The 25,818-nt window shown below is 40.6% G+C and overlaps 1 pseudogene; it reads right to left on the bottom strand.

The window, feature by feature from the left end:
* Positions 1-18,863: 18,863 nt before the first annotated feature.
* LOC124551589 lies at positions 18,864-18,981 on the bottom strand (annotated as a pseudogene).
* Positions 18,982-25,818: the final 6,837 nt, after the last annotated feature.

The following is a 25,818-nucleotide window of genomic DNA, read 5'->3' on the forward strand; positions in this document are numbered from 1 at the left end:
TGGCAACACAGTGGGAGCCAATAACACCAGCACAGGTGCCGCTAGTGTACTGCTGGCAGGAGCAGTCCAGCCCCCAAGATGTCAACTGCCAACGAATTTAAATCGTACTACAGTAGATGATGCCACAAGTAGTGGTGAGGCATTTGCTGCTTCATTATATGGTGCGGAGTATCACTTCCATAAAGTGTTGTGCCTACCTAGCTGACAAGTGGCTATCACAATAATTGAAACCATTATTAATTATGTAGTTTGGAATTTAAAGTTTTTGGAGGTTTTGCCACTGTTTTTGCACATTAACTGTGAGAGGATGGACACCGCATGCCTTCTAGGTGGGACAAGAAATTGCAATAATACCACAAGTTGTGATACCTCCTGGGCACTATCTTTATTCCGCACTTCGACGCTCCGGCTCGGAGAAGTGGGGTGCACCACTGAGTACAGAGATAATGTAGATTACGTCACAGCAAAAAGAAGGCAGTGAGGTCTCTGTCAAGCTGTTATTCATTCAAACATCTCATCTCATTCATGTCATGTAAAGATAAATGTACAAACACTAATTGTACACGGCACAGTCTACCAAAAAATTGTAATTAAAGGGGCTGCAGTTCTGAATTTGAAGATAAATACATACATTTCTAATGACAGAAACTGCATTCTGGTGCTCCAGTGCAAGGCCCAGAATACCTCTGTGCTGAAAATCAAGGAAATTGGAGGAAGAAGACTATATTTTTTTAAATTCAAGAAGAAATTTATATTTTAAAGCAAATAATTTTTGACTGTTATTGGTGTCATCGTCAGCAATGAAGTCAAGAGCAGAAAATTAATAATGAAATGACTCCAGAACCGTGTCAAAGAAAGAAAGAAATGTCAGAAGAAATAATCTGCTAATAATTGATATGTAACTAAATCAACTATAATTATGTGGAGAAGAATTAACAAAAACAAATAGTAAGACTGACAGCCAATACTGTAGAGTGCTACAACTTCCATCTTTTCCAAATTAACATCCCACTGCCCGACAGTAACGATATCTGCTGCTCATCGAGCTACAATAATGCAGTTCATGCAGCATGGCAGTGTGGTTTCCCCACCAATACCGTGATGCAGTGAGCTATTCGAGCATTTTATGGTAAGCTGTGTTAAAGCCAACTTGAAATTTTTTCTTTTTTTTGGTATGTGTTGTGGGGCTAATAAGGTGTCTGGTGCCAAGAACACTTGTTTAAGGACAATATTTATATGTGTACAGGGGTAATATTAGCAGTACGGCCATAGTGATGAGAAGAATGGTGAAGCACTCAAAAAAATTGTTTTAACGTGTTAGTGAACAGTTTGAGGCATATTTAAGTGCTCAACTTGTGAGTTAAGTGCGAACATTGGTGCACAATGTGTTAGATCTTAATAGGGTCTTGCTGAGATGAAGGAACAAAGTCAATGAAACTAAGAATATAGTAGAGCACAGGTGGGCAACCAATGGCCACAAGCCGGATCCAGCCCACGAATGGTTTCAGTCTGGCCCGTAAAAGAAATCTGTGGGAGAAAGGGCAAGGCACTCGCATCGTAATCCACGTGGGTCATATTTTTGGATATTTCTGCCGACGTTCAGCTCAGCTCACCTCACCTCCGGTTTCCAGCTCTTGATACAGACCGGTGAAAGTTTTGCCTACTCTGCACATGCATGCCGCCATTTTTCCACCACAGGATTTGAACAAAAAAGGGAAACACATTTCCAATCTGAGCTCGAAATCGTGGCCTGTGTGCATGCGCAGAGTGGGGGAAGAGCTGACTACCTCGAAGGGGTGCGGGGAGGAGTATTTTCACCTCAGGATCAGTGCTGGCAAAACACACACACACACACACACACACACACACACACACACACACACACACACACAGAGAGAGAGAGAGTTGTTTGTTGTTAATTCCAGGACAGCATTTGTGAGTGTCTGTATCAAATGTCTGTCATTAAAAAGAGAAACATAGATGCTGAATGTTGCAAATTCCAGGAGAAGTGGATGGAGCATTATTTCTTTTCCGTGTACAGAGATAAACCTGTTTGCTTATTGTGTTGTGAGTCACTATCTATTGTGAAGGAATATAATACAAAAAGGTGCTTTTGTAAGAAACACACGCTTAATGACAGCTTACAGGGCAACTGTGCAGAGCCAGCTGTGGTGGCTGAGCGGTTCTAGGCACTCGAGTCCGGAACCGCACGACTGCTACAGTTGCAGGTTCGAATCCTGCCTCGGGCACGGATGTGTGTGATGTCCTTAGGTTAGTTAGGTTTAAGTAGTTCTAAGTTCTAGGGGACTGACGATCTCCGATGTTAAGTCACATAGTGCTCAGAGCCATTTGAACCAGCTATGTGCAGAGATAAAATTAAAATATAAATTTCCAATTTGGAAAAGCAACAGCAAATGGTTGGCAAGCTGAAGACATCGTAAGACAATTTGGTTAAAGTTAATTTGATGGTTAGTAGAAAAAAACTGCAAATCGTCAGAGCCTTTTGCTAACGGCAAATTCATAAAGGAATGCCTCTTTGACACTGCAGACGTACTGTGTACTGATAAAGAAATAGTTTGAACAGTTAGCATTACAGCCATTAAAAGGAACCACTACTAGAAAAAACAGCCAACTGCTGTAAACATGGGAATTCGTCAATCATCAGCTGCCTCTTCATGCAAGAGACATTTCGGCAAGCAGAAAAACTGGGGCAGCCTAATACTATCCTAGCCTATATCAACAGACTACATGCCAAGTTACGACTGTGGCCCAAGCTGGCATTGCAGAAATCTATGTACATAGTGTGCATGTCTGATTTTTTTTTTTTTTCAAAACTGTGGAAACAACCAGTCGCTGGCCAGCCATTAACCATTAACAGGAAAACACGTTAAGTGGTGGTTGTCAGATTTTGTATTGTGGGTGAGCAAATTGGCAAAATGGTGAAACGACATTATTGCACCAAATTTTGTTTTAAGCTTGGCGATTCTCAAGTTGACACAATTCACATGATTCGACAAGTGTTAGGGGACAAAGGAACGGGTACCACACAGATAGAGGAGTAGTGGTACAATTGCTTCAGAGATACAGTGGTGGAGGGTGAAGCACGTTCCTGTAGGCCCTGGACATCTGCAAATTAGCTTGATATTGATCATATACGGACCTCGGTGATGTGTGATGCACAAGTCATGAAAAGACAACTTGCACACAAGGTTAAAATTAGTTTTGGCTACATTCATTTAATTTTAACAGAGTAGTTGAACTTCTGCAAAATTTGCACCAAAGTTGCTAACTACTGAGCAGAAGCAACTTCCTTTTGAGACTGCAGAGAACCTCGCGGATACCTCGAAGAGTAACACCAACTTCCTTAACACAGTGATCACTGGATCACTGGTGTCGAGTCCTGGGTTTACGATTATGACTCAAACAGTTCCAGTCATTGCAATGGAAGCATTCTCCACCCCTGAAGCCCAGAAATGTGAGGCACGCCTGCAGCAACATGAAAGATGTATCGTCGGTCTTTTCTAGCTCCAATGGCACGATGTATCGCTACACTGTATTGTCAATAAAGAGTACTATCAAGAGGTTCCACATCACCTCCGTGAAGCAGTGAGATGCAAATTGCCAGACTCGTGGGCAGCTGACGCCTTAGCACAACAAGGCACCCACTCGACAGCCTCGATTAGTTTAGAGATTTTTGGCCGAACAGAACACACTGTGGTTTGTTAGCCTCTCTATTAGCCTGACCTAGCACCAAGTGACTTCTGGCTTTTCCCCAAACTGAAAAAGATTCTGAAAACGATCACATTTCAGAAAAGGGAAGACACTGCACAGAATTTGAGGGAGCAAGAGCACACCATAGCAAACGTGGCTTTCCAGCGATGTTTCCCACAGAGGCAGCAGTGTAGAAGAGGTGTGTAGAATCTGATTTAAGGAGACTATAGTCAAACAAATTTAAATAAAAGTCAGATACTTCTCAAGCAGCCCTTGTAGATAATCAGGTAATTATTCATTTCACCATTAAGATGTGTGTAGCTAAAATGTGGTACAATATGCAAAAAAAATTCTGAGAGAGACACTGAAAAGTGTGCATAAGGATCCTCAACATAAGTTGATAATTATGCTTAATTGTATTCAAGGCTGAGTGTTGGAGAATTTGTGGTTGGTTGCTGCTGGTCACTCAGGAAGTTGGGAGTGCTGTGCTGCCCACTTCAGACATTGTAGCACCTACTGCACTGGCATCCCACTTCACGTCCAACCGACAAGGGATGCTTGCACCACAGGACATATATTCACTTGGAAAACCACGTTGTCTGTGTTGTAAACACAAATATTTACCAGTGGCCACAACAGAACACCAGGAACTACTTGCTACGCCAGGCACATGATCGCAAATAGTTCCAGCAGATACATCTGCTTTATAGGGTGGCGCACTGCTGGCAAAGGGCAGTCCGACGCACCAATTGGAAGTACGCAGAGCTGCCACCCCGGCAGCCATAGTCAGACGCCTCTACTAGCTGGCCGATCTCTTGCCGGTGGGCTCGTTATAATCGACGAACATCTTGACATTGTATATTTGTTTGATTGTGATCACTCCCTGTGAAGAGTCAGGTCTTTTTTATTATTATTTGTTACAGAATATTTGCGAAGATTGGCAGTCGGGATTGGATCAGCTGTTCTTTTGGAAACTGTATTATTGTTTCATTTTGGTGAGTCCAATAAATTGTTTTCGGACATGTGTTTTCCACATACTTCAGGGAATTATATCGGTTTGTGTTAAGTTCAGGTGCTAGTTTTTGAGTGATTAATTGGCTGTACAGGATTTGTCCGTGAGCTAATATGTGAACATGTTTTAAGCTACGAGCAGCATTTGAGACTATGAATTATTTGAGCTGCTATTTGCGATGAAATCCGGCGATACTGTAAGATAGTGGTGAGAAATATTTTTTTGTGGACTAACTGTTGGGTTTTAGTGAAACTGAAGCACTATGGGATTTTGTATTTATATAACAGTTAAATAAATAGTTGCTTAAGTGAATCCACTAGGGTGCACTCATATATACACTTTAATTGCAGTGGTTATATTTTGCATGCTTATTTAGCACTCTGTATTTACTCACTAACTGATTACCATTACTTCCACTGACTGCTGTGAATGGAAAACATTTAATTTTTAAATACATTTTTTTGTCGGCTAGCATCAGTGATCCTCTTCGATGAACTGTTCAGTTATTATTTGAATTCATGAACTTTCATGACTTGACACTGTTTCGACTGCACAATCACTTGTGAAACCCGTTGTATTAGAGTAGCAGTGGGGCAAGTAAGTAAGAGTTTGCAATCCACACTTACGATGCAGATACACAACAGATAAACACTGAAAAACCACATGAGAGACAAAGAGGAGATGAAAAGGAAATATAAAAGATGCACAAAAACAGTGGCTCAGAGAAACTTACTTTTTCCTTATTTCTACACTGTATTGTCTCCCCTCCCCCAAACACACACACACACGAAAGAAAGAAGGAAGGAAGGAAGGAAGGAGGGAAGGAAAGAAAGGAAGAAAGAAAGAAAGAAAGAAAGAAAGAAAATGGTAAAAACCATTATCTTTAAGTCAACATTTGGCATCTGTTGCATCAGGAATGATGTGTTATTTCAAGGTTCATCTCTCAGCTGCATTATGCTCTGATTAAAATTACTTTCTGTTGACATTTCAGCAAGGCAAGTCGTAGGGGCCAGCTGCCAGCCAATAGTAGTTCTTTCATGAGCACCACATGCTAGCTGTGTTGCCCGTTCTGTATGGATGTGCAGAGCTCCGTCTAGCGCAGCTGACTGCCCGTCGGCAACACTACCTGTCGCCACTGCTATCTGTTAAGTCACAAAGATTTTTTAATAGGAGTATAACAGCTTTATTGTCCATTAATTCTGCATTTAGCAAACTGCCATGAAAACTAGCAGAATACAGTATAGAAGAATATTAATCTGTAAAAAAACTTAAATCACTAAAAATGACCAAATATAGGTATGGGACTTAAAAAACATTATCTATATAAATTGAATGGATTTATGTTACTTGATTAATCTTTAACTGATGATACACAAACTGGAAATATTTTTTGTGTATAGGTTTGTACATATGTTAAGGAAAACGGCCTAAGGGTAAGGGGTAAGAGTGAAACCTTACCTTGTGTGTAGTATGTATAGAACACTCATATATATGTAGTATTATAACTGCATTTCTTAGCACAATCAATACACTACAAGACAAGTACAGGTCCAAACAATGCCCTCAGCAAATGTACTCTTCACTAGCTAGCATATGTCTACACAATAGACGCCAAGTAACTCAAACAAATACCCAAGCATTGTTTATGTGGTGCAACAATTACCTACTGAGGTGCACCCAGTGCCACAAAAACTATGCAGAGGCAACGTGTTTCGTTAAACATTTTTGTAACAGAGAGCCCATTTTTAGTTAGTAACACTTTATTGTATTTTATAACTTCTGATTAATTTTGTATAATGTAGGATGTATGATTGCTCCCACTGAATAAGTCGGAAGTACTTTAAATGTAGTGAGATATAATAGCTACAATTCCACTAATTTTTTTTTTCTGTCATCTACTGTATACGTAATGCAGACACAAGGGGTACATGAAATTACTAAATTCCTATCTACAATGCATTTCACAAAACATTATTCAATGCATAGTTTTCACACGACTGATGATGAAAGTATAATTAGTTTTTGAGTAAACATTTTATTTGATGAAATATTCACTAAAACTGTGTACTACTCAAAATTAAAACCCACTATCAATTAATTGTTTTAACATTTACATACCTTAACTGAAAGCCCTCATTCTCGATTTTATAATGAAATTGTTTTTGTCCCCCCCCCCCCCCCCCCCCACCCCTCAAAAAAAAAATTGCGCATTTAAAAAGTTATATTTATTCAGAATCATTCTATTCCAAAGTGGTTGAATCTTAAAAGTGAACCTGCCAAATTTCTACTCTTATTTTGTAGGCCAGATTTTTCTGATTACAAAAATGTATAATGTTCCTAAAGTAATAAGTTAGATAATTTTAGAACATAAAAATCAGAAAACTTAATTTTCCAGAAAATTCTTGGCATTCTTTGGGTATCCCAGTGCACAGCAAAACTTTTACTTTATAAAGCAGTGCCATCATTTTTTTTATTACACAGCTTATAATTACTCCAGATACCTTTACTGCTCCTCTCCTTTTTACATTAATATCTAAAATGTAATAGATTTGTTTTTAAACAGTGGAAACTCCAGGTCAGAAAATCAACAATATTAGAAGATGGATAGACTGCTGCTCACCATAAAGATGACCTGTTTGAGTTGCAGACAGACGCGACAAAAAGACTGTTACAAATTATAACTTTTTACCAAAACCTTCATCAGCAGAGAAAACACATCCACATAAGAAAGCACATCTCATGCACGCAAGACCACTATCATCGGCAGCTCTGACCAGAATGTGACTGACTTGCGAAGAGGAATCTGGGGTAGAGTGGGGAAGGCGGAGGGATAGCAAGGTATGGTTGAAGGGGGGGGTGGGGGGTGAAGAGTGCTGTTTGGCGGGGTGTGCAGGGGATAGAGACTGTGAGGTGCAATGCCAGGAGGTGGAGTGAGGGGAGGGAAAGAGGAAGGAAAAGGAGAGGAGCCGGGAATGGGAAAGAACAGATGGATATGTTGTAACAGCGCAACACACAAAGAGGGCAAGGAAATGTGAAAGGAAGGAAGTGTAGGATGATGGGGTGGGAACTGTTGGGCGGAGGGTGTGGGGAAAGTAAGTTACTTTAGGCTGATCCAGATGTATCCTCCCCTCTAGCACCAGCTTTCCTGAACTGCAGAAATGGGAGTTACCCATACAACACATTCTCCACTCCCAGAAGTATTCCAGACTCAACCTACAGTAACTTACTGATCCCACATCCCTCCGTCCAACAGTCTCCACCCCTTCATCCTATCATCACCTACCTTTTCACATTCCCTCATCCTCTTCGTGTGCCATCCTCTGGCAACGTCCTTGCTGATTCCTTACTCCTCTCCTTTTCCCTCCTCCTGACACTGCGCCTGCCAGTTTCTAGTCTTCGCACACCGCACCAGACAGCGCTGCACTCTTTTCTCCCCGACCCTTACCGTGCTATCCCTCGCATTTCCCTGCCCCACTCCAGATTGCTATTCACGTGACAGTCGCATTCTGGCTGAGCTGTCGGTGGTGCCTGTCGTGTGTGCACGAGGTGTGCCCTTGCTGAAGAAGTCTTTGGCCAAAAGCCATTATGTGTAAGTCTAACATTGTGCCCACCTGTGGCTCAATATGTCATCTTTACAGTGCGCACCAATATATTCTTTTCCTAACACTGTAGATTTATACTTAAAAATTTTGTAATTTCTTTTCTATGCGTGTCTTTATATAGCACAAAGTTGGTCAGAGGCGAGGATCTCAACAATTTTTGCATGCTATCGACATTAATATTGGTAAGATTTCGGTCTGAGGGATTATAAGGTTTCCAAAGATGTTTTAGTTTCAAGTTTAAAGTCAGACAAAAAAAAGGACAAAATAAATATTTTTCATGATATAATTACAAATTAACAATTTTCCCATTTTTTTCCTTTATTTATACTATGAAACCTTTCTGCTTGCCAAGTTTCATGATTCTATGTCAGGGGAAGTGCCCTAAAGGTTTTGTTTTTATGTGCAAGTCTGCGAGTATCAAAATACGTGACATAAATGACCATATATTCTGACTGCAATGACTGAGACACTAATGTTTATTATACCACCAACGGACCACAGACCTTATTATATGATGTAAATTCCAACTTGATCCATCTACCCGTTCCTGAGAAAAAGGGGGCTTAAAAGATGGATGGACAGACGGACAGACAGAAAACAAATGGCAATTTTATTTTCATGTGGTATTATTAAAAATTGACAATTTTCAGATCTTTTATTTTGGTTGTAGTGTGAAACCTTGCTTCTTGGCAAATTTCATGATTCTATGTCAATGAGAAGACACTCTGCAGGTTTTTATGATTGAGTTTGCAAAAGTGTCAAAATATCTACATCTACATCTTTACTCTGCAAACTACCATGACGTGCATGGCAGAGGGTAGATCCCATTGTACCAGTGATTACAGTTACTTTTCATTCCATTCAGGCGTGGAGCATGGAAAGATGGATTTTGTGCCTTTGCACGTACAATAATTATTCGTTCTTATCATCGCAATCCCTTTGTGGATGATACATAGGGGACTGTAGTATTTTCGTAGAGTCCTTCCTCAAACTTTGTTAACATACTTTCTTGGGCTAGAGTCTTTCACTTTAGTTCTTTCAGTAGCTCTGTTATGCTCTTCCACGGATTAAACAAACGTGAGTATATTTGTGCTGCCCTTTTCTATTTACGATTAATACCCCCTGTACGAGACGTAGATGGCCGTATCTTTTGACTGCACTGACTTGTAAGCTTCACTTTTTTACATCACCAAGGGACTGCAGAACTTAATACCTGTATGTGACACGTGGCACTTGAAACAACTACCCATTCTTGTGAAAATGGATTTTAAACATACACACAGACAACAAAGTAATCCTATAGGGGTTCCGGTTGTACTGACTGACGTACAGAACTTAAAAAGCAGGTCAGTTGCTTTACAAATTGAGTGACACTTTGCCCCCGCCTTCTTCCCCAGTACCGGCCACCTCATAAATGACTTGCAGAAAACAGATGGCGAATAGCTGCAAATTTATGGAATAATTTTATCATGCTACCAGTTTCAGTGCCTCTCTGGCACCATCTTCATGTCCCTATACATGAAGCAAGGTAAGCCATTCAGACATTTGTGCTTACTAAACAAACCACAATATCAAACTGGTTTCTGCAGATACCTTCACAACAGATGTGGACACTCCACACACCCAACAACTCATTGTCGGAATAACTTTATGCGTAGAGGCTAGTGGAGGCCAGTGGTTTGAGCTGTTTCAACTAAAAAATGCTTAGATTATATTATATGTACATAACTCGTCATGTAGTTGTGGCACTGAGCTGCCTGCAGGCACATAAATAAAGACAGAGAATGTTGGTAAGCTTCTGGACGAATCCTTTTCCAAGCCGACATAATTCACATACACCCAACTGACTACATTGCCCGGAACTGCAGCTCGACTGCAGTGCGGGGCTATACCAGAGACAGTGGGTGACGGGAGACAGGGTGAAGAAGGGAAGACAGTGTTAGAAGGCAGAGAAGCTTAAGATGCAGAAACTTCTCTGAACTGCATGACAAGGTATTGCCACCTTCATAGTTGTATCCCGCTGCTCTACGAAACAGGGTCTGCCTCGTGCCAAATCTACTCCGAACCCTTCGCCACACTGGCAGTACCCAGTGGGAGACCCGTTATGTGCTCCTGTGAAGCACAATATATTCCAGTCCCCCCCCCCCCCCCCCCCCCCCCCAACATGTCGCATGTAGATCCTACCATATCAGAGACCAAGGCTTCTGTGAAAGTAGTCATATCATATTCCAACTCTGCTGCAATAACTTCTGCACAGGCTTTCATATGGGCCTGACTGCTAACTAGCTGCACGCAATGAAACTGTGGCAAAGAGCAAAGCTGACCTCTCAGTGGAGGGGTGTGCTGAGCACAACATTCTCTACTTCAACAGCAGTTCCACCTGTATCCTCCCCCAATAGCAGGTTTTTCTGAATTACAAAATATCGGCCTTCCTGCACTACAAATGCAGGAACGCATCTTACAACACTCCTTCGACCGTACAATCCTCCTGGTCTTAATCTCTGCTAGCCCCGGTTCCACAACCACCTCCTCCACTTACCCGAGCTGTTTTACACTCGACATCATATCCACAGTCCCACTTCCTCTGTTATATACCTTCTCTCAGTCCATTCCCTCACCACAGTCTGCTCCACCTGCAGCTGTTCCTGCCTGTGCCAGAATAATCTCACCGGACCACATTCCTGTCCTGCACATTTACTGCAACTAGCTCTCAAACATCAGCAACCCTTCCTTCTAAACCTCTCTGCCGCTCCCCACCTCCATGTTCCTCTTACCAGTTTCACTCGATACGACCACTCGGCCCCAGTCAGACTCCGATGCTGGTACAGTGCAGCTGGCTGGGGCAACGATGGCATGTGCGCTTGCTATTTTACCTCTGAAAAAGGATTAATTTGAAAGCTTAGCAACATTCTCAGTCTTGGTTGTGTGCCTGTTGATGACTCAAAGCCTCTACTATACAGTGAATTGTTACTTTTCATCCATCCACATTTCCACAGGTATCATGTACAGGTGTATCATACATATTATTCACAAGGTAATAAGGTTCCATCCATCCTTATGTTAATGTGTTTTTTCATCAAGTGTTTTAGTATATTATAGAACAAACATACATGTATACATCACATTGTGTGAAGTTTTTAGTTAATGATATTTGTAAATACTGCCGAATCATTTATCTAAGAAAAATCTGTACTGGACAGATACAGTTTGTAACCCCATATCAATATTTGCTCGAGTTTGACAACTGCTTGAGTAGTTTAAAGTTCTAAAACTAATTTACTGTTCTTGTGTGTCTTCTCCTCTGTAACCAGTCGGGTAATGAAGTTTCTTAACTCAGCCGAGAGGTACTTCTTGAAATGAAATGTTTCTGGAATTTAAACAAACTTCGAAGCATGACCAGTCCAAAATATTTTATATCCAGCTACTGCATTTTCATCCAGGGCTTTATACATTTTAGGGTTTTAACTACAAATTTCAGTATTTGAAATGAGGTCTGACCAAGAACAAAAATTGTGTACAAACTCTTTCATGCAGATAATGTCTTCAACATGTAGTTACTTACTAACAAGTGCTGCACGATCAGTGTCAGCAAAATTGTTCAGAGGTTTCAGGTTACACCTACTGATGAAATATACTTTATCCACCTGAAACAAGTTACAATTTATTAATAAAGGTCTTAGCAATGTTGTGCTTCCAGAATGAAAACAGTCTTGGTTGCAAAATTAGTTAATACCAATGACACATTTCACCCTTTTGTTGCATCATCAGATTCTGACAAAGTAGCTTGGTATGTAACCCATCCACCACAAAGCCACATAAAATGGAAAATAGATGCAACAGTCCATTTTATAGGGCTACTTTTACACAATCTGATAATGCCCCAAAAGGGTGAAATGAGTCATTGGTATTAACTAACTTCATAACCAAGACTATTTTTATTCTGGAGTAATTCAAAACTGGTTGCTGTAGCACCTTGCCACAATGGAATGACATAATTATTAAATGCTGTACTCCTTTCATGAATGTACCTTAGAAAGGAAATTTCATACAAAGATTATGGCACTGCTCATGAATAAGAAATGGAACAATATCAAAAAAATTATCACAACTCTGAAAGTGGATACAAATAAATGGACGAAAGTGAAATTGCGAAGTTGTATGTAAGATGAGAAAGATACAAATGAATGGAGGAAAATAAAATTGTTGATTTATGTGTAGCACGAGATGTAAATTTAGGATCGCTTCATGAGAAACAATTAAATTTTGAACATTTGCTTTGCAATATACTAGATTTTTTAAAAATTTTGTCCTTGATTATTCAGTGCTGTCTTACTAATAAAGGTAAGAGTTTTGGAAAGTGTCAAAGTATATGGTACTAACAACCTTAAAGCATATTTGTCACAACTGTTTCAATATTAAACTCAATAATTTGGAATTTTGTCAACAATGAGACAGTTAATGTTTCTTTCTTAATTTAGTATTTATTTACTGCAATACTGAGGTTTATCTTCAACCTTCAAATGCCAAACCTACAAGGCAAAAGCTAATATGTCTGCCTTTATTTAATTAACAATGAGTTTATCATGCATGATATTATTATCCCAATCATCCGCACAGCTAACTTATGATACTATGTTGCATAAAATGAACATGTTTCACAGAGAAACAAAGCACACACACACAAATCTAATCCCAACATTTATGTTACTAACTGGATGACATCATTGTCTGTTGCAATGTTACCAGTCCTATAAACAATTAGCTATGAATCAGTGTTACTCTGATACAGGTTTACACTGAGCACAATTAAGGCCTCACAACAATGTGTGTCACTGCAGAGAGAAGCTGGCTATGAGTAACACTGTGCCTAAGAGTGTGGCACAAAAGCTCTGGGCTGACCTGCCTCCAATTAGCAATGAAGCACACGTGTTAGATGTATATAATTTTAAACTTTTAATACCACTGTATTACACATTTGTACATGTGATCCGTACAGTAATAGTAAATAATAATACTATCAAGTAATTACTAGATTCTACTCAATTAATAAGAGAGAAATGCAACTCCAATAAATTAAATTACAAGAACTGCACTTCCTTCCTGCAACATAATGTATGCTGCCACTGGGTGTATACATACACTAGAAAAAATTTACCGAATTTTTCTCAGATTTCCTGGTTAGAAAATACACTTTTTCTCAGATGAAAATACATTTTTTCCTTGGTGAAAGTACATTTTTTCTGTGTTAAGTGACAAAATGTAAAACTTACTAATCCTTTGAATAGTGAAGGTATTATACACCTCCTCATAGAACTTCTCAGCACTTCAGGACACAAAACACACCAAAAAACAATGTGTTTTGTGAAGATCTCCGAAGTGCAGCAACATTCACATTTCATATGCTTGTATTACAAAATTGTAAACAAAAATTCCACCAAATACAGCATGGTAGCTTCCAAAGCACTGAAATCTAGATTGCAACACACGTTTGTCAAACAATTATAGCTCGTCACACTATCTCGCTAGCCAATGACAGCCGATATTCAGAGCATACGTCACATGATGTGGTCAGCATCATTGTTAAGTAGCACGAACACACATCTGAGAAAAGTTAATGGTTTAAATTAAAATGCATATACACAGCTAAAAGTAAAGCTAAGCTTCCAATTTCTTTTTTTCTGATTATTTCTGACAAGCATTATTTTAAATTTTACTGCTGTGCACCCAACATTTCATGGGTTACATGACTGAACACACGTTCCATCGAGCACTTCAACCCTCCCTTAGAAAAGCCAGTTACATGTGAAATTGACACAAATGTACCAGTAAAATTTTAAGTAATGGCATAATAAGTAATGGCATAAATGGCAGGTCTTTTGGGCCCGAAAGTTTTCTAAGTTCCTGGTCCTCAGTGTGACGTCTTAAATAAGAGTCCAATGCTCCGTAATTTCTTAAAAATTATCACACACTCCCGCACATAAAATAAATCATCTTGCATAAAAGAAAATTTACTTTGAAAGTAACAGTTCTCAAACCACCATTCACAGTATTTTCCCACAACCTGTTAGAAATGCAAACAGTTGTGATGTCAAGCTCATTAAAATGAGGCCACAAGAAACACGCATCAAAAGCAGTTTGTTGTTAAGAAGTATTGCATAGTCTTTGACATATCTTTCAGTCAGCAGATGCTTGCATGCGCACTGCTTTTTGTTGTTGTAAACTGTGCAAGTTTTATTTCCATGTTATTCTCACGTTTATGTTTTATTGCTGCAGTATTATCCACAGCAATGTGCAACGTAAAATTCTTTGTTAGAGTCTCAGTTTTTATGAGTCAAAATTACAAAAAATTAACTAAAAACTAAAACAAGGAAAAATTCCCAGAATTCTAAAAAAGTCCCACACTTTTCCCAGATTTTCCCAGGTTTCTCCCAGATTTTCTGAGGGATATACACTCTGTGTCATCAATATGGAGATGGAAAAAGATTTGAAAATAAAATAAGACATTATGACAAGACTGAAGGGCCAGTGACAAGGAAAGCTACATTCATCCATTCCTGGTGACAAAAATCAAATCTGCCACTTCAATATATCAATAAAAATAACACTTATATTTACTTGTAACTGGGGCAGTTTGATGGAGACGAAATGGCAGTCCAGTCTGGACCTTTTCAACCCTCCTTGATCTACAAAAGTGGTGACAGCCAGGATTGAGACCAATGTAGTGACATTAACAATTTGACACAAGCACAGTAGGGAGTTGTAGTATATTCCAAGAGTAATCATCTAAAGCAGGTCCTTAAAACTTTGTTAACAGCCTTTTCTGTGATAGTTTACATCTATCTTCAAGAGTCTTTCAGTTATCGTTACATTAGTATGTCTGTGGCACACTCCCATAGTTTAAGCAAACCTGTGACTTTCATACTGCCCTTTTCTGTATACGCTCTGTAGAGTTCTGGCTGGTATGGGTCCCACACACTTGAGCAATATTCTAGAATCTGTTGCACGAGTGATTTGTAAGCAGTCTCCTTTGTAAACTGATTGCCCTTCCCCAGTATTCTACCAATAAATCGAAGTCCGTCACCTGCTTTACCCTCTACTGAATCTATGTGATCATTCCACTTCACATTCCTACAAAGTGTTAAACCCAGGTATTTGTATGAGTTGGCCAATTCCAACAGTGACTTACTGATATTGTAGTCATAGGACACTACATTTTTTCATTTTGTGAAGTGCAAAATTTTACATTTCTAAACATTCAGAACAAGTTGCCAATCAATGCACCACATTGCAATCTTGTCAAGATCTGACAGACTATTTATGCACCTTCTCTCAGACAGTACTTCATCATATATAACTGCATCATCTGCAAAAAGGCTGGTTTTACTACTGATATTGTCTGCAACATCATTAATATACAATATGAACAGCAGTGACCTCACCACACTTCCTTGGACATGCCTGAAGTACTTCTACATTTGATCACTCTCCAGCCAAGACAAAATGTTTTGTCCTTCCCACCAAAAATACCTCAATTCCACTTGATACGCCATAGAAGTGTCCTTTTGACAATAAGCATAGGTGCGGTACTGACTCCAATGCTCTTTGGAAATTGAGAAATATTTAATCCAACTAGTTCCCTTGGTCCAAAGCTTTCAATATGTCACATAAGAAAAGTGCGAGTTGGGTTTCACATGTTCGATGTTTTCGAGATCCATGCTGGTTGGTGTTGAGGAGGTCATTCTGTTCAAGATGCCTTGTTAGGTTTGAGCTCAGAATATTTTTTAAGATTCTACAACAAATCAGTGTCAAGGATATTGGATGGTAGTTTTGTGGATCACTTCTACTACCCTTCTTGTAGATGTGTGTCACCTGTGCCTTTTTCCAAGAACTGGGCAGTTTTTTTGTTCGAGGGATCTACGATAGACTATAGATAGAAGAGGGGCTAACTCAGCCGCACATTCAGTACAGAATCTGATAGGGATTCCATTGTGGCCTGGAGATTTGTTCAGTTTTAACGATTTCGGATGTATCTCAACACCACTGATGCTAATATTTATGTCATTCATCTTTTCAGTGGTACAAGGATTAAATTTGGGCAATTTTCCAGGGTTTCCTTTGTAAAGGAACATTTGAAAAACAGAGGTAAACGCTCCAGTTTTTATTTTCCTACCCTCAGTTTCAGTTCCTGTCTCATTCACAAGCAATTTGATACAAACTTTGATGTCATTAACAGACTTTATATACAAGCAAAATTTCATTGGCTTCTGTGTAAGGTCACTTGACAATATTCTCTATGATAGTCACTGAAGGTATCCTGCATTGCTCCCTTGACAGCCAAACACATTTCATTCAACATCTTTTTAGCCATAGCCCTATGCTTTGTTTTACACCTAGTATGCAGTAATCTCTGTTTCTTCACAAGTTTCTTTACAGTGACTGTATACCATGGAGGTTCCCTCCAATTATGAACTGTTCTATGATGTATATCTATCCAGTGCATGGTCAACTCTTCTTCTAAACTTGAGCCGGCGTTCCTCTACATGCTCCTGCCCTAAGCTGAAAGTTTCAAGTTCCTCACTGATATATGACACTACAGAATTTTAAATCAAGTTTAGTGAATATTTATATCTTTCTGCTAGTTTTAGTTGTCCTTTGTCCTTCGGTAATCATCGTTGCCACAACTGCAACACGGTCACTACTACCAGTTTCGATGAGGACATCCTGAAAGAGGTCAGGCCTATGTGTTGCCATTAGATCCAATATATTTCCATCATGAGTGGGATTCCTATCAGTCTGTTCTAGGTAGTTTTCAGAGAAGGTGTTATTAAAGTTTCACAGGATGTAGTATCACACCCACCACTAACAAAATGTAATTTTCCCTATTAATTGTTAGACGATTAAAGTCTCTGCCAATGTTTGCAGTTCGATTGGGAAACTTTATATAAGTGAACTGAAGTTTTTTTCTAAAGTTTTTGGTTACATCTGGGAGTCTGGCGAGTGATAGAAGGATCCATTATCATTTAATGCCCATCCCTGAAATTGAGTCTTGCCCAAACAATCTCCCATGTGGCTTCAATTTCTATCTCGGTGGATCTGAGTTTCTTGTCTACTGTGACAAATACAATACCTCCATTTCCCATTTGCCTATCCTTTCAATATGCACTTAAATTTTCCCCAAAAATCTCACTGCAATCAATTTCAGGTTTCAACCTGCTTTCAGTACCTAGTGTTATGTGAGATTCATAGCTTTTCATGAGCACTTCAAACTCTGGCACTCAGGCTGCATTCAGTGTCAAGATACGGCAACTATAAATTTTGTCAGTAAACTTTAGAAGTATTTGTAACCAAGTTTCCAAATTTACTGCCCTCCAGAAAAGATCTTGCTCTAAATTACTCTTATCACTGGGAGTTGGTTGAAACCTGAAGTAGGAAATTCGGGCATATTTAGTCAGCCACGGAATGTATATCAGAAAGACAGATTATTATACACCATAGCATGAGGAGTGTTCAATGCAGTTGACAAAAATATTGTCTCCACCAAGGTCGAATGACGGGTGTGACAGTGAAGTTACCTGACAGTGTATAATGGGTCTAGGTAGCATCATGTTAATTGTTGCAATATTAGAGAAGAAAGTTGCTACTCACCATATAGTGGAGATGCTGAGTCGCGATAGACACAACAAAACGATTCATGCACTTATAGGTTTTGGTCATTAAGGCCTTTGTCAGCAATAGGCATACAGACACACACCACACACACTCACGCAAATGCAACTTGCACACCCGTCTGCAGTCTCAGACAACCGAAACTAGTGTGGTTTCAGTTGTCTGAGACTGCAGACACGTGTGTGTGTGTGTGTGTGTGTGTGTGTGTGTGTGTGTGTGTGTGTGTGTGTGTGTGTGTGTGTGACAAAGGCCTCAAAGGTCTCAAAGGCCTTAATGGCCAAAAGCTATAATTGTGTGAATCTTTTTGTTGTGCCTGTCATGACTCAGCATCTCCACTATATGGTGAGTAGCAACTTTCCTTCTCTACTATTGTTACATTCCATTCTGGATTTTCCATTGTTTGATTCATGTCAATTGTTGGATATTTTTAGGGCCCAACTGATGCAGCTGTGACAGTTACAGAGTCATTCAATGTATGTCTAAGGTCAGTAACACGTAAAGACCCAGGTCGTGCAATACTAGTTGGAGGCAACTATGCTACTGAGTGAGTGTAGACTGCGGCAGAAATGGGTCCATTGGAGGAGGTACAGACAGACAGTCTTGCAAAGTTCTTTTGAGCATATTTTTTGAAAACTGTCCAGATAAGCTAATTCAATAGCCCATAAAAAAAAAGCACTCCATCTTCAGGTCACGAGTGGCCTACCGGGACCATCCGACCGCCGTGTCATCCTCGGTGGAGGATGTGGATAGGAGGGGCGTGGAGTCAGCACACCGCTCTCCCGGTCGTAAGATGGTATTCCTGATGAAAGCCGCTACTAGTCGGTCGAGCAGCTCCTTAATTGGCATCATAAGGCTGAGTGCACCCTGAAAAATGGCAACAGCGCATGGCGGCCCGGACGGTCACCCGTCCAAGTGCCAACCACGCCCAGCAGCGCTTAACTTCGGTGATCTCACGGGAACCGGTGTAGCCACTGCGGCAAGCCCATTGCCCAATTCAATAGCCCATTCACAATGAAAATATTTTAGATCTTTCAGGTACAAACAGGCCTGACCTTATTGACAGTGCAGTATAGAAATGGGGATTAATTATCATAATGTCATCATAGCTACTATGGTTAGTACAGTTCACAAGTCAGCCAAGAAGGCTAGCAGAGTATTTCCACTGGAAAGTGTACATAAGCAGTTGTTAGGATCTCATTTAGACAATGAACTGGCATCATTTAGGTCCAGTATGGTGGATACAGAGGAATTATGCACAAAATTTAAATAGGCTAAATAGTGCTCTGGAAAAGCAGCTGCCTAGTAAGTGGATTATGGATGGAAAAAGATGCACCACAGTTTAACAATGAAATTCAAAAAAGACTGATGACACAAAGGCGTTCAAAAGACAATGTGCAGATGATGAAAGGCATGCTTTAGTAAAGAGTCGAGTGTCTGTCAAAAGATCTACGTATGAAGCATACACTTACCACCATCACACATACGCAAATGAACTGGCAGAGAACCTGAGAAAATTCCGGTTTTATCTTCCAGTCACTCTTTGGCCAGTTTGATAAGGCAGTAGAAGATACCAAAAGAAAAGCTGAAGTTTTAAATTTTGCATTTTAATCATTCATGCATGAGAATTGTACAAACATACCATTGTCTGACCATTGCATAGACTCACATATGGATGACACAGCATTAGGCATCCCTGGCATAGAGAAACAACTGAAAGAATTCAAAACAAAGTCCAAAGCAACTACAAAATAGTGCAGGTGACTCTTGCATATAAGAAGGGCAAAAGAACAGACCTGCAAAACTACCAAGCAATATTCCTAACATTGGTTTGCTGCAGAATTCTTTAACATATTTTCAGTTTTCCTCGAGACAGAAAAGCTTCTGTCCATGAATTAGCAGGGTTTTAGAAAGCGCTGCTCTTGTGAAACTCTCCTTGCCCTTTTCTCACATGATATACTTTGAACTGCAGATAAAGGGCAACAGGATGATTCCATATTGCTGGATTTCTGAAAAGCATCTAACAAAGTGGCCCACTGCACTCTGTTAATGGGGGAAAGGCATACGAACAGGTTCCACGATGTGTGAGTGGCTCTAAGACTTCTTAAGTAATACAATCTGGTACGTCGTCCTCGATGGCGAGTATTTGTCAGGTATGAGGGTATCTTCAGGAGTGCCCTTGGGAAGTGTGACAGGACACTATTATTTTTTATACACATAAATGATCGGACAGACAGAGAGGGCAGCAAGCTGTGGCTGTTTGCTGATGATGGTGTGGTGTACAGGAAGGTGGTGGTGTTGAGTGGCTGTAGGAGGATACAATGTGACTTAGACAAAATTTCTAGTTGGTGTCATGAGGGGCAGCTAGCTTTGAATGTATAAAAATGTAAGTTAATGTGGATAAGTAGGAAAAACAAACATGTAATGTTCAAGTACAGCATAAGTAATGTGCTGCTCGACACAGTCATGTCATTTAAATATCTGGGCCAAACGTTGCAAAATGATACTATATAAAGCAAGCATGTTAGGATTCTAGGAGGGAAGGAAAATGGTTGACTTTGGATAATTTTAGGACACTGTAGTTCATCTGTAGAGGAGACTGCTTATAGGATGTTAGTGTGAACTGTTTCTGAGTGCTACTCGAGTGTTTGGGATTCACACCAGACCGGATTAAAGGAAGACATTGAAACAATTCAAGGCACTCACACAGTCATTTTCCCTCACTCTGTTGGTGAGTAGAACAGGAAAGGAGATGACGAGTTGTGGTACAGGGTACCATTCACCATGCAACAAACAGTCGCTGGCTCGTGGAATACGTATGTACGTGTAGGTTGTTGAAATATAGTACCCATTGCGCAACGAAGTACAGCTATTCACCCACAAACTATTTCATCATGAAGTATGGCGAGAGAAGGTGAAGGATCTATTTCATGTTGCTTTTATTCTAAATTTTCCATTTTATAACACTGCTTGTAGCATATGTGGCAGTGGTACACTGAGTGTCAACAGAAACCATCCACTGTACAGAAAATGCTGGATGTTGACAGATTTCAATTTACAATATGTGTAGTGAATAGTGAATTCTGTAGGCAACAGGCAATTAATATGAAAGCTGTCAGATGGATCAACAACCAGTACCATCCATACTGTTGCAAGCCAGTATTAATAACTAAGAATTATTCAACTTGTGTGTGCCCCATCTGAAAATGAGTCTGAAAAGGCTCAAAAACTAGTTTATGAAAATAAACAAATATCTCATGAATCATTCACCACAGTTTTTTGTATATACATTCAACATAAGTTTGAGTTGCACTTACCTCTATGAGATAATAAATTTCCTCACACTGTTCACCAAATGCTGTTGCATGAATCTGCCCATATGTATCAACCAATTCCATAGAAAATTGTTTCCCTTCTCATATTTAAATTGAAAATCGTTTTATTCCCTTCTTATATGCAACACATGCTTTGATTACCCACCTGGAAGTAGATAGTACATTAGCTAACAACAAATGGAGACAAGTAACAGTTTTCATGTATAACACGAGTCAATAATCACGAAATGGACATCTCGAAATTTTCTCAGGTATTCAGCCAGGTGGCGTCATCCGACGAGCGCGATATTTCAGCAAGCCGACTTCTTTCCATCTTCAGGCGTTTCTGGAGTCTGATATCTCTGACGGATGCCGACTTTATATAATCCTTACCCCCCCTCTAGATGTGCTCATCAAACAAAGACCAGATGGCGTACTAGGACACAGTGTCTATCGTAAGCTGACACGTGCAGATTTGTACCTGGAAGCCTCCAGCTGTCACGCTCCTTCACAGCGAGAGGGCGTCCCGAGTACACTGGTGTACAAAGCATGCGAAATCTCGGACCGTCACAGCCTAACAACTGAGTTGCAACACCTACAGGCCGTGTTCCACATGAACGGTTAGAACTGCTAAAAAAAAAGGCACCTTAAGACCAAAGAAGCTGACACTGCAGCCTTCCGAGGATGAAGACAAACCGTTTGTGACAGTGATTATACTGTATGTTGAGAACACATCGGCAAAGATTGGCAGAATACTCTGAAAATACAATGTCAAGTACATGTTTCGACCTCCACCCAAACGAAGACGTTATTAGGATCAGTCAAGGACGACTTAGGACTCTCAGAAACTGGGAGTTTACATCCACTGCCGGTGCAGGAAAATGTGTGTAGGCCAAACCATCCAAATGGTGCAGGAGAGATGCAGTGAACATAAACACCACACAGACAATGCACAGCCGACCAAGTCCGTCATGGCAGAGCACTGTATCCCACACAGACATGAAACAAACTACAAGGGCAAAAAGGTGTTATACCAGTCAAACACCTTCTGGCACTGTATCCTGAAAGAGGCAGTGGAGATCCACCTGCAATATGAACTAATAAATAAAAGACAGCAGTTTTCAGTTAAGCAAGGCTTGGGATCCAGTCTCAAGTATGATTAAAACGCAATAACAGTCTGCACGGAAATCCGCCCATCAGGACACCTGAAGAAGAAGAAGAAGAAGAAGAAGAAGATGTATTGTCACCATGGCCGTGGCCATGAAATGCTGCGGTCCAAGATCTGTTGCGGGGCACCATGCTTCCCCCACCACCCAGTACCACGCTTCGCCCCCCACCGGCTGTGGCTGCACAGAAGTGCCAAGACGGAGGCTGCAGGGGTGGGGGGTAAAGATTATATAAGGTCAGCATCCATCAGAGATCAATCAGACTCCAGGAACACCTGAAAATGGCAAGAAGTTGGCTTGCTGAAATATCGTGCATGTCGGATGACACCACACGGCTGAATACCCAAGAAATTTTGAAGACTTCCATACGCCGCGAAAACCTCAGGTCACACACAAAAGGCGTAGATTGCTACTTCTTGCAAATTGCAGACAGGCACAACGAAAAGACTGTTACACACATGAACACACCTCTGCCGTTTTAGCCATATTGCAACTGTTGCCTCGAATGAAAGCAGCAATCTGGAGTGTGACAGGGAAGTGGGAGGGATAGAAGAGTACGAGCGGGTGGGGGTGAGGGTGGGGGTGGGTGGAAAAGGAGGGGAGCAGAGAGGGGAAAAGACTGGTGGCCGGTGTGCGCTTGCGGAGACAAGCGCAATGAGTGTGAGGCGGCATGAAATGGGAGGAGTTTTGCAGTGGCCCGGTGTAATGTTAAGCTCACTCTATACAGCTTAAGTGTCCTCGTGGACTTACTTGTTGAAGAAGCTGGTTCTGCTTTCTTACAGCGCCAATGTCTCCTGCTAACACCAGATGCTTCTCCAAAGATTTCACTGCTAGGAAGGGGAAATTTCCACTCTCTCTCTTATTATTTAAAAAATACGCTACTCTTTGAATAGAATTCAGTGCACCAGAACATATTTATTTCCACTTTGTACAAAAAACAACTAAACTATATGATGTAAGCCACACATTACTGGGCACCCAGAATCTGTTAATTACACATTTTTGAACACAATTAATACATAAGCTTTTATCTTGGCTGGCTATCCACGTCCAATCCACATACTCTCAACAGCAGTTCAACGTCTAATAAGCAGTCACTATTTCGAGTCTCTCCATTTGTTTTTTAACAATACAATGCTACATTACTCTTTGCAGCCGGCCACAGAGCTTCCGGGCAGTATTTGCTTATTCTTGGCAGGTCGTGTTGAACACTTGCCAGTACCGACGAATTATCTCCCTTCCAGTTTTGCCTGCACAGACAATACATGGGTGCAGTATCCCACGCTGATCCTTATGCCCTGCTTTAAAATAATGCGTGTTCGTAATGGCTGGAACACAAGTGTCTCTTGACTTTCGTAAAATTCTGGGGGCACTACAGTTTACAGGACAGAGGGGGCGTGGTGGAACAGTAGGTTATTGTAGGTTGAGGCCGAGATAGTTTCATAATTGTAGGTAATAGTCGATATTCCATCAGGGACTTTCTGTTGTTTGATACGAGTCAATAAAATATTTTGACGGATAGCAACAACATCAGAAATAGATTCTTTTCTATTTACTGTCAACAGAAGTTACAAAAATGACACAAAATGTTGTGCACTTCAGAAACATTAAGGTTTGCAACCACCTCAAGTTAGGAATGTCTTGTGTGTGTTGTGCTCAGCACAGCACATAATGTTGGTAGTTGAACTTTAATTACAGAGTGTTCAGAATTTCCTGTTACAACTACTAGGACTCGTAGAGGGGAGTAAGTACATAGTATTTTGAATAGGAACCCCAAGTCCAGAAATGTACCACTTCCATTCTAGAATAGTTTCAATTCGGATGTTTAACTCTTCCACTTCTGCTTGAGAAATTGAGTTAGGTCTGACACAGAATAATTATTAAGTAACACTTCAAAATGGAACATAGCAAAACATCCATTTATCACTTAAGCACATTTGTTTGTGTTTACACCTAACTGTGTAATGACAGCAGCAGAGCTGGTATGTGACACATGTTCATCCGACTACCAACCAGCTGTCCACCAGGATGAGTGGCCACTGCCAAACCTTTGCTGAGAGCGAAGCAGACCACCCTGTGGCACCCCTGAACATAACATGCTAGATTTCAGTGACTGCTTCACAACCTGGGCCACCTGTATCCTCTCCTCCACCATCAGCTTTCCCGAACTGCACAGGTAAGAGGTAGTCGTAACACGTTTTCCACTCTCGAAATTATGCGGGCTGCTACCTGTGGTAACTTAATACACCACACACTCCACCCAAGTTTCCACCCCTTCTGTCCTATCTCCCCCTCCCTGTCCTCCTCCCCTCACCCTCTGCCGATGTACCCACCTGTCTTTCCCCTTTCCTGCTACTCTCCCTTTTCGGACCCCGTTCCACTCCCCACCTCTCTGCCCCACACCCTCCTGAGCCTCCACCAGTTGGTAATCCGGTTTCCGCGTGCTCGATTAAAAGGCGCGCTTCTCTCCCACCACCCGTACTCTGCCGACGCTTCTCCTTCCCTGCCCTTTCGAGATTGCTGCTTCCGTTCTGTGTGAAAGTTGCATTCCTGTCTGAGCTGTTGGAGATGGCGGTCATATATGCGTGATGTGTGCTTGCTTGTGTGAGTGAATATGTGTACGTTTCCTTTTCTGAAAAAGGCTAAATGTGTAACAGTTCTTTTGTCGCGCCTGACTGCAACTCGATATGTCATCGTTACGGTGAGTAGCAATCTGTCTTTTTCCTTATATTGTTGATATTCCAATCTGGAATTTCCATTGTTTAATTCTAAACTAAATATATTAGCACAGAAGAACCAAAATGTGGCACAATAACTGAAACATTCTCCAGGAATGGCACTAAACCAGCTACTATTCGATAGCACTGCTGATTTTCATGAATGGCAACAAATGGTGAAGTGCACTGTTAGCCAGAAATGGTCTGATTTCTTCCGATTCAGCACTACAGATCTGAGAGGATGGTTTTCACAGACAATACAAATAATTTTAAGTTAATGGTTGTTCGGGATTCAGAGGCCACAGAGAACTGTATTGCAGAAAGAAAATTTTAAGTCACAGTAGCGAACGTTCGTAGGTGGTGTCATGCAAAGAATAAATTAGAGATCACCAATTCTACATACGAAACCTCCTTGGGACCGAATCCAGGAAGATATTATGAATTAGAGCAACAAGTTGTACAGTATGTTAGAGGTAAAACACAATTAAGGCTTTCCTGTTACTGAGAAATTATGTGAATGAAGGCACTGGAGATAAAGAACTTCAAATTGCATGCATTGCAGAATTCAAAGCAAGTACAAGTTGGTGTGTTACTATGATGAAGAGGGTGGGGCTTATATTATGAGGGAGAGAA

This window comes from Schistocerca americana, chromosome 9, assembly GCF_021461395.2.
Source record: "Schistocerca americana isolate TAMUIC-IGC-003095 chromosome 9, iqSchAmer2.1, whole genome shotgun sequence".
Classification (NCBI taxonomy): Eukaryota; Metazoa; Arthropoda; class Insecta; order Orthoptera; family Acrididae; genus Schistocerca; species Schistocerca americana.